The sequence below is a fragment of the Chinchilla lanigera genome, unplaced genomic scaffold (assembly GCF_000276665.1).
Source record: "Chinchilla lanigera isolate Chin_1 unplaced genomic scaffold, ChiLan1.0 scaffold00037, whole genome shotgun sequence".
In the NCBI taxonomy this organism is placed as follows: Eukaryota; Metazoa; Chordata; class Mammalia; order Rodentia; family Chinchillidae; genus Chinchilla; species Chinchilla lanigera.
The window spans coordinates 5085121-5104025 of NW_004955438.1; positions in this window are offsets into that span (position 1 = coordinate 5085121).

Here is an 18905-nt window from a genome sequence, read left to right on the forward strand (position 1 = left end):
AATTAATGGTCATTAAGTTCAAAGTGTAGATCACAGAACTCAGAGAAGAGTTTTACTCTAAGTTTTGAAGCTGAAAGAAAATGAGAGGAGAAGAGGGCCCTAGCCCGTTTACCAAGTTGCGTTTTGAGGGGACATTTACTTTTGGGGGTGGGAGGGTATTTTTCTTTCTTTCTGAGCTGTGTTGAGCTGTGTCAGATAAAGGGAGAGCCAGGATACTTTTATATTATGAATAACTGGATGAAAATTGGAGGGTACAATCTTTTTACAGACTTTCTAAGTCTTAGCTCTGGAGAAAGACTAATTTAAAACTAAATTTTAATAGTAACTTGATGAGGTAAACTTTCTAAGATGGAGGGAAGTAGCTTGTGAATCAATCACAAACTCTAGTTTCCATTAAATTCAAAATACTGAACTCTTGAGTAGGTAGTTTAATTAGTGAACATCATATTAGGAACTTAATATTTGTAGAGTAATCAATCCTTCCTTCTTTCCCTCTCTCCTTTTGTCTCTCCCATAAATAGTTTTTGAGGACGGCCAATGCTCCCCTGCAAAGAGAACTGGGAATACACCTGTAGTTGAACACAATGGTTCTGTTACTTAATGGCGTGTGGAGGAACACATGTCCTGGGGTGTCTCAGTGAGAGGGTATTAGAAAGAAACTACAGTGGAATTTGGACTCTGGCTGGGTGATTTGTGGAGAGTCTAGAGAAGATAAGTTTGCCTTAGATTGGTTGCTATTAGAAGTGCTGTTATTGTCTATTATTTGGTAGAAGTAAATCAATAAGTCTTAAGGGAGAGGAAATTAGAATGTGGATAAAGTTATAACTGACAAAGAAGTAGTAGTCATTCATTCTGGGCCTAGGGGAGGCATTTGGTATTTTGTGGGGGCACAGGGACCTTGTTTTTGTCTGTGCTTAGAAAAGTTTATAAAATGGCCCTGCTGTGTCTCATCACATTCTCCTGTCAGAGTAACCTGTCTATGCTTTGGTGTTCTGTTAGCTTTCTGAAATCTTATGTGAGAATAACACAGTCTACTTGTGACTACAAGCAGCTTCTGAATGTCAGAGGTTGCTCTTTGTTTTTCTTTCTTAGCAGCTGCTGTGTCCTACACCCAGGTCTTGATGCTGGGGAGTCAGCAGTATATAAAATAGACAAAACTATGGTGCTCACATGCTACACAGAAGGGAGCCAGAACAAAGTGAACAATAAATTTAATATATTAGAAGATGAGAAGTGCTGTGGATGGAAGAAAAATAAAGGAGGGAAGGGGAAGAAGAATACTGGAGGAAGGTATTTAAATTTAAAATAGGGGAGCCAATTAGGCTTCCCTGGAAAGCTCACATTTATGCAAAGGTAACAAAAGAATGAGACATGATGATATATGGCTGTCTTAGTTACTTTTCTCTCCTTGCTGAGACAAAATACCCAACACCCAAGGTTAAAGGAGGAAAGGTTTATTTAGCTCACAGTTTGGAGAGGTTTCAGTCCACAGCTGGCTCCAAGGCAGGGTGGCACATGGCAGAGGGAGACAGTTCCTGGTGGTGGAAGACAGCAGAAGTGCCAAGGGTGGGGAAAGAAAGAGACAGAAGGAGGGGAAGAGAGGGAGAGGGAGAGAGAGAAAGAGAAACAGAGAGAGAAAGAGAAAGAGAAAGAGAGAGAGAGAAAAAGAGAGGGAGGGAGAGGGACGGAGGGAGGGAGAGGAGAGAGCCCTCCTTTGGTCCCTTACATTGTATGCAGGAGTCTATGGCCATAGCACCCTGAATGCACCCAATCTCACCTGATATTGTATGCAGGCTACACACACTCACACTCTTAATCCCAGTATTAGACCATAAATCAGTCACAAACTCTAGAAGCCCACCCTCATGGCTGCATGAGGCTTTGGGTGGACATCTAGATGAAAGCCATAACAAGGGTGAAGAAATTTCCAGGAAAAGAGAGCAGACTGTAGACAGGCAAGAGTGCATCAGCTGTGTTCTAAGAACTGCAAGGAACTCAGTGGTTGCAGAAGCAGATCAGGGAGGGTTAGCAAGATACGAGGTCAGAGAGTCAGAAAAGTGATGAAGTCAGTAGCAGGGCTGAGGGACCAGAGAGCTGAGGAATTTTAGGCCAACATTAAGGGACACGTAGAATGGTACTTTTGATGACACCGAGTAGCAGTGTGGCTTGGATAATGGTCTGGTAATCTTCCTTCTCCTGCTGAGGAATGGCTAAATTTATTAAACACATTACTTCATTAACTGTTTGTATATAATGTTAATGTGATCAATTAGAACAGTTTTATTCAAATATCTGATTCAGAGGAAGTTCATAGATTAGATAGAAATTGAGATGGATACGTATAAAATAGTTATTTTAAAATCTCTGAGGAAATGAATAAATGAGGTGCAGAGAAAATGTTTAGATATATTTTAGAGAGAACTTATATCCAAAATATATGAAAAATTAATAATAAACTATAACAAATACAAATAACTATGTAGAATAAAGCAAAAGAAATATGAGTTAAATAATATAAATATAACATTTATTACATGTATTTATATAAAACCCTCAATAATAAAAGTACAAAAAATTTAAAATGTAACAATCAGAACAGATACTTTTCAAGGAACATGTGCAAAAAGAAACATGAAAAGATATTCCACACCATTAGCTATCAGGGAAAAGCAAATTGAAATCACATTAAAATATTGCTTAATCCCACTAGAATGTCTAAAATTAAAAATTCTGACTATGAAATATTGATAAAGATTTGAAGCAATTAGAACTTGAATATATAACTGGTAAGACTATGAAAAGTTAAATCCACTGTGTAAAATTGTTTGGCAGAATTTCTTGTAAATTTAGTTGTGTGTACTCTTACCGTATATATCCCCATTTTCATTCTTAAATATTTGTTTAAGAGAGATGAAATGATATACCATAAATGTCTCATGCAAAACATGTTTATAGAAGGTATGCTATATTTACAATAGTGAAGTGCATGGAGCAAGTTAAATGTTCACCTTCTGGTGGGTGGATTAACAGAGTACCACCCAGTAACGAAAAGGAAAGCGTCAACAATACATGCAATATCATGGGTATGTCTTATGTTGTGTGTGTGAAATTGGCTGAATGAAAAACTAGAGACAAAAGAACATATACTTTATGATTCTAATCATATGGAGCTTAAGAACAAGGGAAACTAATCTACAGCGTTAGATTTCAGAATAGCTGTTGCTTATGGTAAAAGCAGCCAGGGAAAACATTGACTAGAGAGGGACAGGAAGGAATTTTTAGGTGATGGGTCTTCTGTAATCTGATTTGGCTGCAGGTAACATGAGGATACATATTTGTCAAACTCATAGAAGCATGTCTTTAAGATACATGCCTTCTACTCTATGTTAATAATACCTTGTAATATGCAGAATAATGACTCCATTTAAAAAATGTCCATGTTCGAATCCCAAACCAGTGCATATGTGCTCTGCATAGCCACAGGCACTTTGCTGATGTGGTTAATTTTAGGCTTTTGAGATGAAGAGACTGTCCTGGATTCTTTGGTCAGCTGCTAAGTGCAATCGCAGATATTCTTACAAGAGAGGCAGGAGTGCGGAAGGCAGAAAGACAAGACGTGATAATGGAAGCGGAGGCTAGAGTGACGCCATTATTGGAAAGGAAAAAAAATAAAGAATGAAGACAGTTTCCAGAATCTGGGAAAGGCGCAGAGTGGATTATTGCTGAGACCCTCTAGAAAGGACACACCTGACCCGCAATATCTTCTCCCTCAAATCAGAGCCCTTGTTCCTGGCTCACCTCTTAGATCTGTCGTGAAAAGTAAAGGCAACAGGATAAGAAAACGCTGACAACAAAACCCCCAAATTATAAGGTCTTATTTCTATGCCAGATTTTTGTCCAGCATACAGATTGAAATGACCAAGTATGGCCAGGCAGTTTGAATTCTTTTTTTTTTTTTTTTTGTTTTTTTTCTCCGGTACCGGGAACCGAACTCACGACATTGCGCTTGCCAGGCAGGCGCTTTGCCGCTGAGCTAAATCCCCAGCCCCTGAATTCTTGATTTTACTATTTAGTTATGATTAAGTTCCTTTCCAATTAGGGCAGTTCACACTCCCACTCTTTCTTAAAAGTTTTGTTTTCTACTTCCGTCATCGCCACTCTAGCCATAGCCCTTATTAACTCATGTTCTGTGACTTGCAGATAGAATATTCATTTTCCTCAAACCGTCTTGCTCAAGAAGTTATAAAGGTTTCCTGTAGTTTTGCGCAATGAGTTCCAACCCCTCTGCTTGACTGCCCAGAATCTTTCCTTCCTCCCTCTTCTAAATCTCCACCCATTTCTTCCTTTCCCCTCTCTTACGCCTTGTATCTAGATGTACCCCCAAAGCCTCATTTGTGGCAGGCCAGGCAAGGCCAGGAAGATATGAGGTGTGATCAAAAAATATACTGAATGTTTAAATTAAAAAAGTCTTTATAGTAAAAGACACACTGCCGTTAATGCCCCTCCGAACATTCCCCCCACTTCAAACACACTGCCCCATCTTCTTCGCCATTTTCTGAAGTATCTTTAGGAGTCCTCTTTTGCTTCTCTAGTTGAGCTGTTGTGACTGTCTCAATGTCTTGAATCAGTTCAAAATGTTCACTTTCATGGTCATTCTGACTTTATGGAAGACCCAAAAATGGCACGGTGCCAGAGTGGTGAATAGAGTGGAACGTTTTTACAAGCCCGCCCTCCCACTGGATGGCACTAGGTAACACCAGTCACCTTATTTTTGATCATGCCTTTAAAGACATGAAAGAAGACATCTATAACTGCTTTAGAAAGTGGCAAGGATGCTGGGATAGGTGTGCCTGAAGTGAGGGTGATTAATGACCACGTGTCTTTTACTGTAATAATTTTTAAAAAGATCTAAACATTCACTGTACATGTTGACCACACGGACATGTTGTAGGTAAGAGAAGCCCCAAACCGCATCCACAGACCTGACGACCTGCAAGGAAGAGAAGAGGAACAGTGTTCACGACCCGCTCTCCCTCCTTACACGTCTGCTGTGTGCTTCTCTGGGGACCTCCGTGCGCTGGCAGCCATCATGAATTCCCGTCTGAGACAGGAGAAACATTCCTTCCGTGAGTGAAGGTTTTGAGAATAAAGAAATGCCATGCCTTGCTTTCTGCCCAGACCTTTTGAGACCTTGAAGTTCACAGTCTGCTCAAACCTCCAGGCAGAGAAAAGCTGTGAAGCGGGGGACAACAGGATATCCGGGCACAGGGCGCCCAGAGTGAGCCTTGGCATGTGGAGAGGATCTGGATGTTCTTATGTACCTGGGGAAACAAAGGGGAATGTGGGAACCAGGAGACTGGGTGCTTGGAATCGGGAGGGTGAGCTGCTAAAGCCATCTATGACAAAGCCACATGGCTGCTGTCTTTTGGAATCTTTGGGCTCAAAGGGCCAGTTCAGCTGAGCGGGGTCACAGGCATGGCCAGTGCTGAGGATTCAGTACATTACACAAGAACCCTGCAGTGGACCCATGCACTGGATGCCACTCTGTGGCTGAAACTTGCTCTGAACACAAGATGCATGCTTAAGGTGGTGACAGTGTGTGTATAGATAGAGCTTGGATTGATTCAATCTTAAAGTGGAGGTGACAAAACCAAAACAACCAAAAATGTGTTTCATTAGTCCGAGGAGAACATCACCTCCAATCGACTAGATTAAGTTGGCGCCATTAATGAGGCTGCTGGCACCCCGTTCAGAAATGAAAATGAGTTGTAAAGCGTTTTAGCAGCTGTGACTGTGGAGCACACACCTGGTACCTCTACAGTCACCTCGCAGACAGCTGACAATGACTGGAAACCAGTGACGTGGTCCTTCTGTTTCCTGCTACTGTTCCTGGTGGGGGGTCGAAGGGTTGGGGAGAAGGAACTCCGTCTTACCCAGCTGCGGGCCTCTGCCCAGCTCTGCCAGCCGCTCTTGATGGCTACGTGTGCCCTCTTGTGGCCATCTCCTGACATGGCACCCCGTGCTCTGGGGAGAGGGAGAAAGAAAGCCTTTTTTCTTCCGGGTCCGCTTCCAGCAGAGGTGGTTCACAGGGAAAGCGGATTGAGGCTTCAGAACTCTAAGGATTATGGCTTGTTATGATAGACACGTAGCCTTATCAAGATGGCCCAGGCAGGAAGATTTCAGAATCCTGCTATGCCAAGACCAGGTCTCCACTAGGACAGTCTGAGACTCCGAATGATTCTCTGACAGACATTCAGTCTCTGCTCTCCCTGGTGAGTGGTTTTGGGACATCCTATTCTCCTGTCCTGCTGGGAGGCCACATTTGAGGCTCTTTTGTCTTTCCTACATACCATTATTTTTTAACCATTCTCTTAAAATAGTTTGAGATTTACAAGCTAAGTATTGAGTCCTTACTATTATAGATAGCTAAGTTGGGTAGGAATTATAGGCAGTCAGAAAGGGTGGGGCTTCTGAGAGGGAGAGTCAAGACAAAAGATAAAAATACACTACAGCTGTGGCCACAGACACACAGTTGGAGGCCAGGCCTCAGGATAACAACAAAAGGGCCAGGATTACATCCTCCCCAAGAGGTAAAATGCGTGATAACACTTGTCTAATAAAGTCCGGATAGGTATCAGTCACCTCAGAGGGCAACAAGACTCCTGAATCCATCACCTACCTGCGAAGTTCTTTGTTCTTTCTACTTACACTCACTATATGACCTGTTTCCCTATTGGATCAATATTACTTAAGCAGACATACTTATAATCTTATTGGTTGACCATAGCTATAACCCATGTTGTACCCATGTGGCTGTGCTCTGTAAGACTTCTGAGAAGTGTGGTCCTTGCTCCTCCTGTTGCACTAAGGCAAGAGCCTCAATCTCTCAGTAAATGTTTCCTACTCTTAACCTCCATTGTTCCTAGAATTCATTCTTCAAGTTTAGAGAACATGAACTCAGCGTATCAGACATTTAACAGGTTGAGAATTATAATACTTGCCTTATGTTATATTTGGAAGTTCTGATATCATCCCTGTATCGCTACCATAGGCCACACCATTTTCCCTGTTGTTAAAATGGCAGGCTAGTGTCGTATATTTGTCACGATGAATATTGAAAAATTATTATTAACCGAAGCCTTTATTCTGTTCAGGTTTTCCCAGTTTTTACTGAATGTCCTTTTTCTGTTCTAGAATTCCAGCCAGGGTGCCACATTTAATTAAGTCTCTTTAGTATCCTCTTGGTGAGGAAAGTCTCCCAGATGTTCTTGTTTGATGACATAAGTAGTTTTGAAGGGCACAGGGAGGGTGTTTTGTGGATTGTCCGTCAATTGCGACCTGTCTGGTTTTCGGTCTCTGGGTTTTTTTGGGCGGACCACAGAGGTGAGCTGTCATTCTCGTTCCATCTCATCAAGGACACATATTGTCAACATGACTTGTCACTGTTGAAGTTGACCTTGATCATCTGCCTGAAGGCTCTGTCAGGTTTCACTGCCATCAGGATCCTCTTTTTCCTTCTTTCTGTACTGTACTTTTTGGAAGTCAGGATACTCAGCCCTGTGCATCACCTTCAAATCTCCATGAGGAGTCTGTGACTCTAGCTGTAATGTTTGTCAAAGTCGTTCCATAATCGGCTTATAAGTGGTTGTGGAAATCACATTAGAAAATACAATAATATTTGTACTTATTCTCATGAGTAAATACTCTCTGAAAGATATTGCCTCACAAAGAGAAGACCATACACTTGCATCTTGGATGCTAAACACCAACTACATTTTTTTTTTTTTTTTTGGCACCGGAAATTGAACTCAGGACCTTGCGCTTGCCAGGCAGGCCCTTATGCTACTGAGCTTCATCCCTGGCACTAATACCAACTACATTAACAAGGAAGCTTTCACTGGTGATGCTGGGGACCGGTGCTGCCCCACCAGGAATGCACCTGGCACACACACCTGATAGGGTTCAAGACGTGGGCACAAATGGAAGCACATATACCATACTTTTTTTTGTGGTGCTGGGAATCAAGCCCAGGGTCTTGTGCATGCAAGGAAAGAGCTCTACCACTGATATACCATACTTCTGACAAATTAAAGTCTACAAATCAAGCAAGTACATGTTAAATTATGTTCTGTCTGCCAAAACAAATATGTCTTTACAAAAAATATTCAATGGTATAGTCTTACATAATTGAAAATTGGCAAATATCAGAGACAACTGAATGTAATCATTGCATGTACCTGGGTAGGTGTTCTATTGATGGGTTATCTATGTTTGGGTTATACATTAAAGATGTATGTAAGTTACAAATTATGTATTGATTTCCAATTTTTATTTTTATTTCTTTGTCAGCAATATGTCCAATTTTGTGCTTTAATCGAGATTTTCACAAAATTTTTGTCCTATTGACAGTAATGTCAAATTGCATAATATTTTTATGGTTCTTTTCTCCCTTTATTCCTAGTGCCTATTAATTTTACAAAGTATTGGGTCTTAATGCATATATTTTGATAATATTCATCTCCCATTACTCTTCCTTATTTCACCCTTACTGTGGAGGGTGGGCAGCTGGGCACCTCTCCTTGAAAGAGGAGCAGTTGTCTCCATTTTGGCTGAACCTGACCCTATTTCCATGTATTGATTTGTACGGACCTGGCTAGGACTTTTCCTCACCTCAGTTGGCTTTAAGCAAGGCATATTGGTCCAGCTGAGGTGCTGATGGTAGTCTTTGAAGATGGCAGGTGTGTTTTCCCAGACCTCTGTTGTTCCCATGTGTGTGCTGGAATGAGGCGGGAGCAAGGGCCAATGCTCTACCCTGTCAGCTGGGATGAAGCCTCAAGATAGGGGCTATGACCTCCTGGGGCTTGAAAAATTACACATCAGAGCTGAAGCACAGACCCCAAAACATTAGACACTGTCTCAGTTGTCTCATGCAGATTACTCTTTCTGCATATCCATCTCTCTGCATATTGGGGATTTCAGGCCTCCTACCTAGCCCAGCTCACAGCACTCACCTATTTCCCACCATTCTCACAGTCACTCGTCCTCAAACCACTCTTTTCTTCATGAATTAATAAAACCTGGGTTGGTCCCTGGGTTGAGGCCTCTGCTCCGGATAGCCATCATTGTGCCTGAACTTAGGACCCCTTGGCTCCCCATAATGACAAATATGCCTTAGTGTCTTTATTCTCGCCATGGGTTGCGCTGGAAGTGGTAGCTTGGAATTAGCTCACTAGAATTCCAATAACTTTTCATGGCTTTACAAATGTAGACTTCCTGGACCAAGACTGGGAAGGACTCTCTATACCTTACATAATCTTTCTTGAGTCACTGAAATTCATATGTAGTTTTTATTTATTTATTTTTATTTTTAATTTTTTTTTTTGTTTTTCTCTGGTACCGGGAACCAAACTCATGACCTTGTGCTTACCAGGCAAGCACTTTGCCGCTGAGCTAAATCCCCAGCCCCTCATATGTAGTTTTTAAATTTCAGGTTAGGGAAATCACTCTGCAGAGGCATTAGTAATAATTAGCATTTCTAATGAAGTCCTTAACATTATTAAATTTAAAAATGAGCCAGAAATATTATTAATATTTTCAAACATAGTTATGGGTTTGCATGTGATAATTTGTTTTTATCAATGAAAATATTACTATGTATTTTAATTCATCATCTAAACTGCTACTTTTCTATCATGATTACAACTGTTTCTTAAAGCAAGATTGAGGTCCAATTACTCTGACGTTGTTCTTTCAAATTTTTCAATGCTGACCTTTACAACAGGAGTTTGGTACTCAATTTGTTTTAAAAAAAAGTCCCACTTCCATTAAGGGTATACCTTGATCTAGGATTTGTTGGAGAAAAGCCTTTGGGAAATTTGTTTTAGAATTATTGATACATGAATCTTCTTTTATAGTCATAAAAACTTTTTCCTTTTTCTAAATTCTGCATACTTTATTAGAATAGTATCATTGTTGGATAATTTATACTAGTTTCTTTCAATTTACTGCAAAATTCTCTAAACCTTTAAAAATACATGGTTTAATGCTTTAAGAGTGAAACATCAGGTATTTTCTTGAGTTACTTTTTAACTTTAAAAGCAAGCAACAGATGACATCAAACATAGTGTATCAGTCAGTGCTCGGAAACAGATTTAATATAAGATATATAAATATAGAGGTATTTACAAAGTAGGCTTACAATGGCCAAGTGCAGAGAGAGGTGTGGAAGAGTGCAAAAGGGCTGTCTGTGTGCTGGAGATCTGCAGGTTCCAGTCAAAGGTTGAGGGCCTGGAACTCACTGGTGTTCCCTATGAGTCCATATCAGGAGGATAAAGAGTCTGTACAGGAAGCCAGGAGATGAAGTCTCAGGTGAAGGTGAAAACTAGCACTCCTCTGAAGTAATAGAAGTGAACCTTCCTTTTCTGTTCCCCTTTTATTCTGTGCAGGCTACAAGCTATTGATTGATGCCATCCACACCCACGGTGGGATTCTGTCTGCAGTAAATCCCCTGAACCAAATCCAGACCTATGTTGATCCAATTTGGTTCTTACTCAGGTTGATACAATCAGGTAGTTACACATGGGCAGCATGAATACATAATTAGTTTTCCATTTGGGAATGTTATTTTGCCCAGTTTCGCACCTCGGATCTTGTCTAAGAGGAAACCAACTGCATTAATAGTTTGTAATCTGAACTCCCATTGTGCGTCAAATTATGGCTGTAGTGTTTAAGTTTGGTATATATTCCATCATGATAGTCTGCTTGAAGGCAGATTCAGAAGATACTGGATTTCTCCTCTGAACTGTTCCAAAGAATAGCATTGTTATTGGCACAGAGGAACCCATTTCCCACATCAGTAAATTCCTACTACATGCCATACATAGCACAAAGAAAATGTTTTGGATTTTTGGTAAAAATTCTGACTCAATCAATTTTTTCTTTGCTAATCATATTAGTGAGATCTGGCAAGCCATCTAGCTTGCCTTTGTTCTTCTCTTCAGTCAGTGCTGAAAATTCTCTGGTTTCTCTTCAGATCACATAAATCTTTTGGCTTTTTTCAATCAATGCTTGAAAATGAGTATTTTTTTTAGTTTTCCACTAAAATTTCTTTTTACAAATTTAAGTTAAATTTTCATTTCAAAATGATACGTGAAAACAGAAAATTTATACATGCTTACGGAGTCCAAGTAACGCTGAGATACACGGATTCTGTGTAGTGGTTAAGTCAGGCAAACGTGTCTATCAGTCAATATTTCTCGCTTCTTTATTGGGGAAAACATTCAGAATCCTTTCTTCTAGTTTTTAAAGGGATGGTATAGTGCTGCCCTCTATTGGCAGCCTGTGTGCAATGGCAACCAGAACTTATCTATGACTTGGTACCCACTGATCCGCCTCTTCCCATCCCGCCCTCCCTCCTTTCTATGTCCTCATTCTCTGATAACCATATTCTACTTTGAACTTCTGAGATCAGCTTTTGTTATTTTCTAGTTATGAGTGAGATCCTGAGAAACTTGAATTTCTGTGCCTGGCTTATTTCACATAATAAACAATCTCCAGTTCCATCCATAGAGTCACAAATGACAGAATTCCATTCCTTTTGGTGGCTGAATAGTGCTACCTTGGGTATATTACTACCTTTTCCTTATCCATTCATCAGTTGATGGACAGATAGTTTGTTTTTATTTCTTGACTACTGTGAATGTACTGTAATAAGTGTCATAATACAGATGTTTCTCTGAGATATTGATTTCATTTCCTCTGAATATCCTTATATACTCATGGTGGGATTGTTGGATCATAGGGTAGTTGTATTTTTATTTTTTTGAGGAATCTCTATACTGTTTTCCACAGTGGCTCTATAAATTTATGCTTCCACCACCATGTTTAAACATTTCATTTTTTCCACATCCTTGTCAGTACTTGTTATTTTTAGAGTTTTTGGTAATAGCCATTTTTACTGGAGTGAGGTAATATCTTGTTTGTATTTTTACTGTTAAGTTCCTTAGATATCCTGGTTATTAAATGCTTGTCAGATGTATAGTTAGCAAATATTCTCCCTCCATTGTATGTCTCATCATTCTGTTAATTATTTCAGAAGTTTCTTAATTTGATACAATCCTATTTTTGTGGTCCCATGTAAATTTGAGGATTTCATTGTTTATATTGTGAAGAATGTCCATTGGTATTTTGATAAAATGACACTGAATTTGTCAATCGTATTAGGTACTATGGATATTTTAGCAATATAGACTCTTTTAATTCATGAACATAGATGTTGTAAATCAAGGTAAATATATCTTCATGAATATACATTGTTTTTGTGTATGTCCTCTTCAGTGTCTTTCATCAGCTTGTATAGTTTTCATTTTAGAGATTATTTTTGGTTAAATTTTTTTCTAGGTTTTTAAAAATGGTTTCTGTAAATGAGGATGCTTCCTTGATTCTTATTTTAGACATTGGCTATTGGCATATAACAATAGTACTGATTTTTATATGTTGTATCTTGAAGTTTTGCTGATTTCATTATTAGTTCTAAAAATTTTGGTGGAGGTTTTCCACATATAAGATCATGTCATATTTTTCAATTTGGCTGCCATTTAATTTTCCTCCCCTATGACTGTTCTAGCTAGGATTTCTAACACTATGTTGAATTGAAATGATGATTGTGCACATTCTTATCTTGCTCTGGATCTTAGAAAGAAGTCTTTAGGCTTTTCTCCATTCAGTATGATGTTAGTTGTTGGCTTATTTTACATGGTCTTATTATGTCAAGCTATATTTGTTCTACACTTAATATGTTCAGTGTTTTTATCACAAAACAATGTAAAATTTTCTCAAATGCTCTTTCTGAGTCTGTTGGGATGGTCATCTGGTCTTTCTTTGTCCTTCATTTTGCTGGTGTGCTGATCACATTTACTGATTGTATATACAGAATCATCCTTCACTTCTGGGATGAATCCCACTTAATCATGGAGAGTAATCCTTTATAATGTGCTCTTGAATTCAATTTGCTACTATTTTGTTGAGGATTTTTTCATCTATGTCATCAATATTGACGCATAGCTAGTCTTTCTTTCTTTCTTTCTTTCTTTCTTTCTTTCTTTCTTTCTTTCTTTCTTTTCTTTCTTTCTTTCTTTCTTTCTTTCTTTCTTTCTTTCTTCTTTCTCTTGCTCTCTCCTTCCTTCCTCTCTCTCTCTTTTTCTCTCTCTCTGTTTCTATCTTTTATTTCTCTTTGTATTTTTTCTCATTCTTTTTTGTCCTTCTATGGTTTGATCTCGCAGTAATGATGGTGTCATGGAATGTGTCTGGAAGAATTCTTTCTTGCCATTTTTTGGAATGCATAATTTAAGAAGAGGTAGAATTAGTTCTTAAATGATCAATAAAAACATTTTCAGTGAAGCCAATAGGTCTTGGGCTTTTCTTTGATAGGAGACTTTACATTAATGCTTCCACCTTGTTATTTATTGCTATTCTATTTACGTTTTTCCATTTCTTGATGATCAGTCCTGGTAAGGTATGTGTGCTCCAATACTGGGTGCATATGAATTTAGAATTATTACTTCTTCTTGCTGAGTTGATGCTTTTTTATTATATAATGTCTTTCCTTGTCTTTCTCAACTGCTTTTGATTTAAATTCTATTTTATGTGATATCAGCATGGCTACTCCTGCTTTCTTTTGGACTCTATTTGCATCAATCATTATATTCTCTCCCTTCACTTTTAGTCTGTTTGTGACCTTACAGGTGAAATGAGTTTCTTATAAGCAACATATAGTTGAATCCTCTTAAAAAAATCCATCAACTACTCTGTCTTTTGGTTGGAGGATTTAATTCACTTACATTCAAGGTAACTATTGGTATGTGTTCTTACTATAGCCATTTTGTAACTTGTTTTCTAGCTTTATTATAGTTCCTTCTTTCCTTCCTTCTTTCCTTCCTTCCTTCCTTCCTTCCTTCCTTCCTTCCTTCCTTCCTTCCTTCCTTCCTTCCTTTCTTTTACAATCTTCCTTTCCAGCTAAGTGATTTTCTCTAGCACTGTGTTTTGATCCTTTGCTTATTATTTTTGGTTTATCTACTATACAGATTTTTGCATTGTGGTGACTGTGAACCTTACAAAATACCTTTGATGATAACAGGCTCTTTTCAAATGCTAGCAATATAATAAGATCATAAAGAATAAAAGGAGAGGAAAAACCATAATAATAAGAATCTCTATGCTTACATTTCACTCCAGTCTGTATTTTGAAGTTTTGATGTCTCATTTTATATTTTTCTACATTGTCTGTCTTTAAATACATTGTTATTGTTTTACATATTCATACTAAAGATATGAGTGGTTTGTGCACCATGTTTACAATATTAGAGCATTTTGACTTTAAAGTTACATTTACCAATGAATTTTATACTTTCCCATTTGTTTTCTCATTAATGTCTCTAGTTCAGTTGGAAGAGTATCCTTCAGCATTTCTTGTAGAACAAGTCTGGTGGAGATATATTCTTTCACCTTTTGTCTACTTGGAAATATTTTTACTTCTTCATAATTTCTAGAGTATAGCTTTGCTGCACACCTTATTGGTTGGAAGACTTTTTCTTCCCCTTAGGACTATGAAAATCTCATGCCATTCTTTTCTGATTCTTTCTTCTTTTTTGTCCTTCTATGGTTTGATCTCACAGTGAGAAGTCTGAAAAGTCTGCTGTCTGGTGAATTTTTCTGTAGTTATCTTTAAATAAGCTTTCTACCCCCTTGGAATTCTCAGGTCCTTCCTGGACCCAAATATTCCTAATATTTACTTTTCTATTGCTGTCCTAAACTTCTCATCAGCTTTCTTCATTCCTCTTCATTCTTTTCTTTCTCTTCCTGAGCTGTATAGTTTAAAATATTTTGTCTTCAAACTCACTACATCTTTCTCTTACTTGATTTATTTAGTTATTAATGCCTTCTTATGCATTTTAAATTTCATTTAGGCTTTTTTTTAGCTCAAGAATTTTTTTTATTGCTTCCACCTCTCTGTTAAGGTTCTCTGTTAGAGTACTGAATAATTTCTCTGTCTCCTCTTGCAGCTCCTTGAGTTTCCCTAAAACAGCTGCTTTAAATTGTCCATTCAAGAGCTTGCTTGTACTGGTTACTGCCTGTTTGGTATTTGGTGACTTATTTTTATGGTTAGATGATGTTACAAACTTTTTTTTTGATGGTTAGGGGATGTTAGGAACATTTTGCCTCCTAGATCAGGGCATAATCTCTGTTAAGGGAAAAAAATCCAGGCTCCTATGCTACACCCGCGGCCACCAGCACCACAGTGCTGTGTCCCACGAAGCATACAGACTACGAAAGAAAGCACAGCCCTGGGTGGGACCGCAACCCACACTGCCATGTGTTGCTACTGCTGTGGTGAACTTGTGACTCAGGTCCCCTTTAAAACCAGCTGTAGGTGATACTGACGGGAGTAGAATACAAAGACCAGGGCCATGTGTTTATGGCAGATACTGGGGCTGTTGTAGAAGCTCCACCTTTGGACGCTGGCCTGGGATGGGGCTGCGAGGATCTGCCCAGTGTTAAGTTTTACCAGCTCAATACTGAGATTCAAAGTAAAGTCCTATGCTTACTGCCGACTTCTATTCCCAGGAAATGGAATTTTCCTCCATGCTGTGCTTCCCACGGCTGGGCTAGTGTTGATGAAGACAGTCCCTTGACCACCAAGGGCAGTGCCAAGTTGGGTCGGACCCGAATCTCACAGCTGCAAGAACCTGCAGAGCTTCAGGGATGTGCCAAGCCAGTGGAGCAGCTGGAAGCAGTGCAAACCACATGATGGGTCTGTCCTGTGGGGGCGTGGGTCTCTCTTTAGCGCTGGAACTGGTCTGGGTTCCACCTGTGAGCACTGGCCTGGGGATATCTGTGCTGCCTGAGGGTGTGGAGTGGGTGGAAGGGAGTCCATCGGCTGTCAAGGCTGATGCTAAGCTGGGTCATTCCTGAGTTTCACAGCCACAGGGACTTGCATAGTCTTGTGGACTCGATTGTGCCCCAGGCCCACTCCAAGAGAAAAATTGAGTCTATCTCAGTGGGTTGCAGGTCTTCACCTACAGCAAGACCAGGGATAGGAGCTCTGTCTGTAAGCGCTGGTCTGTTTATAGGGGCATTTTTTTTTTTTTTTTTTTTTCTGGTACTGGGGATTGAGCCTTTAGCGCTGAGCTACATTCCTAGTCCTTTTTATCTTTTGTTATAAGAAAGGGTCTTGCTAAGTCACTAAGACACCCATGCTGGATTTGAATTTGTGAACCTTCTGCCTCAGCTTCTTAGAGTGCTGGGATTATAGTTGTCTGCTACTAAAACCAGGTAAAAGAGATTAGAGTTAGGCTAAGAAGAAGAAGGATTAGGATCTGATGATAAGTTGGTGTGTCTGGAGGGAGATGATCTCTGGAGGATCTTACTCAGCTGACATCTTGCAAGGCCTCTACCCACTAAATTTTCTAAACTTATTTTTACAACTGGTGTAAAACCAGTGCTATGCTACTGAGTATTGAGTAATTTTCCTATTTTGATTGTTAATTTTGATCTTGGTACAATTTAGTTGAACTGAAGAAAAATAACTTCTGAAACCTTAAGTGTGTTTTCCTCTCACACCTCATTACCCATTAAATTAATAGCCTATCTTGAATTTTTATCCTTGTGCAATGACAAGCAGAAACACTGAAATGACACCTAGATCTATTTTACATTGATGGGCGCTGATTGTGATCATTCCTAAAATGTCAGGCGCTGATCTCTGGCTGTCTAGGGCTTAAATGGGATAAGCAAGCAGGAAGTACAGAGGTAGACCGCCTTCTCAGTTGGGTTTGGTTCCTACAATATGCATCATAGTGACCAGCTATGCATCAGAATAACCAGCCATTTCTAAGAAACAAAAGTGACAGGAACTGTAACCTGAATGATTACCTGTGCAACTAACAAACCAGAGTGTACTACCTGGGGGCGGGGAGGGAGCATCTTCTGCTACACGTGGGAGTGATCATTTGCTTTATTGTAGTTTTGTTTATTTGGCATCAGAACTAGAAACCATTTCTTCTAAACCTGGGTATTGCCCTTCCACTGACGTAGAAAGCATCATTATGCTTGGTAAATTCTGAATATATAATGTCATCCTATAATGAACATCATGGTAAGGTTCTTAACTGGCATTTGCTTATCTTTATTGAATATTACTGATTGCTCTTTATTAATTTCTTTTTTCAATTTTAGTAATTCCATTTGTGGCTTTCCTGTCTGCAAATTACATTTTACAATGTGTAATTATATCTTCATTTGGTACAGACTGTGAGGTTAGTTTTAGAGATTTTATTTGACCTGTGCAGATTGTGAATGGATGAGAATAATTTGCTATTTAAAAATTTTTAAATGGCAATTAAGTGTTCTTTACATAACAGTCTTGGTCAGAGAATTTTACGTGGGCCATACTTGACAGAAATTTGCTCATTTTCCTGGTTTCCAGTTTAAAACACACTTGTGCAAACGGCCTCTGAAGAGCAACTGGTTTCTTTTTAGATTATTTCTGTGGCTTGAGATCCCTACCAAAACTTACTTTGAAATCTAGCCCCTATCAAGATGGTGAGGACATGATCCTCCTCAGGTACCCGGACATGGAGACTCTGGAGGTAACTAAGGTGCTAATACAATGGAACTGTGACTTTACAAGAAGAGAAGGGACATGAGGCAGGTCGCTCTGTCTTATCACACGAGGCCCGTAGCACCACCTTGGGCCGCTGTACAGAGAGTGCCCGCCAGCAGGAAGGACCTACCAGATGCAGCTACACATTCTGTGTCTTCTTGGCCTTCAGAACTGTTAGACAAACAAACCTTTATTTTTATAAATGAGTCTGTGGTATCCAGTTATGACAGCAGTTAAATGGACCAAGATATTTTCTTCAGATATTTTCTTTACATCATGATCTTGATGATCTAAAGGACTAAACAATAGAATTTAAACTGTACACAATTTAGAAAGAATGAAAAGAAATTTAAAAATAAAAAAATTTATATTTAAAAATTCTTCTTTCATTCCTCCTTTCCTTTTCTTTCTTTCTATACTGGGGGTTGAACTCTAGGCCTTTGAAAAGAGTTACATCCCCAGCCCATTCATTTATTTATTTGTTTATTTACAGGGTCTTGCTAAGTTGCTAAGCTGCTTAGGGGTGGTCTCAGACTTGTGATTCTTCTACCTCAGCCTCCAGAGTGCTGAGATTACAGATGTGCTCTATTATGCTTAGCTAAAAATCCCGCTTTTCTATAACAATTCAGTGTGTTTATTGCTCAGAGGTCACATGTAGCCCAAATATATTCATCCAGAAAGGAAAAATATCTTTAAACTATATTCTAAAATTAAAGATAAAGTATACATTATAAATAATGAACATAGAATTTTTAAAACAAATGTCATCAATTAAATTGAAATATTTATATTCTTGAAAGCAATTGAATCACATAATCATAATTACTAAAAACAAAATGACATTCAATTCCAGCATTCAATGTCCATCTAGATACCAATATAAAGAATCAGTATCAAGCTTTATACCTGTCATGGTCTGTATCTAGATGTTCCTCCAAAGCCTCATGCAGTCATAGATGGGGCCTTTCAGAGGTGGCTGGATCTAGAGTGCGTGATGCTGGGATCAAGGGTGTGTGGCACTAAATTATTCCACTGATTGGTTTAGCATAGTTCTAGGTGTGGAAAGACCCACCCTGGGTATGGGTGGCGCTCTGGATGGGCTAAAAGGGAGAGGCAGACTGCTGTTGCTGCTGCCATCTCCTGCCTGCTCTGTGATGCCCCTCTGCTGCCATGCCTTGGAGCCAGCCGATTATGGACTGAAACCTCTACAAACTGTGAGCTGAAATAAACCTTTCTTCCTTTAACT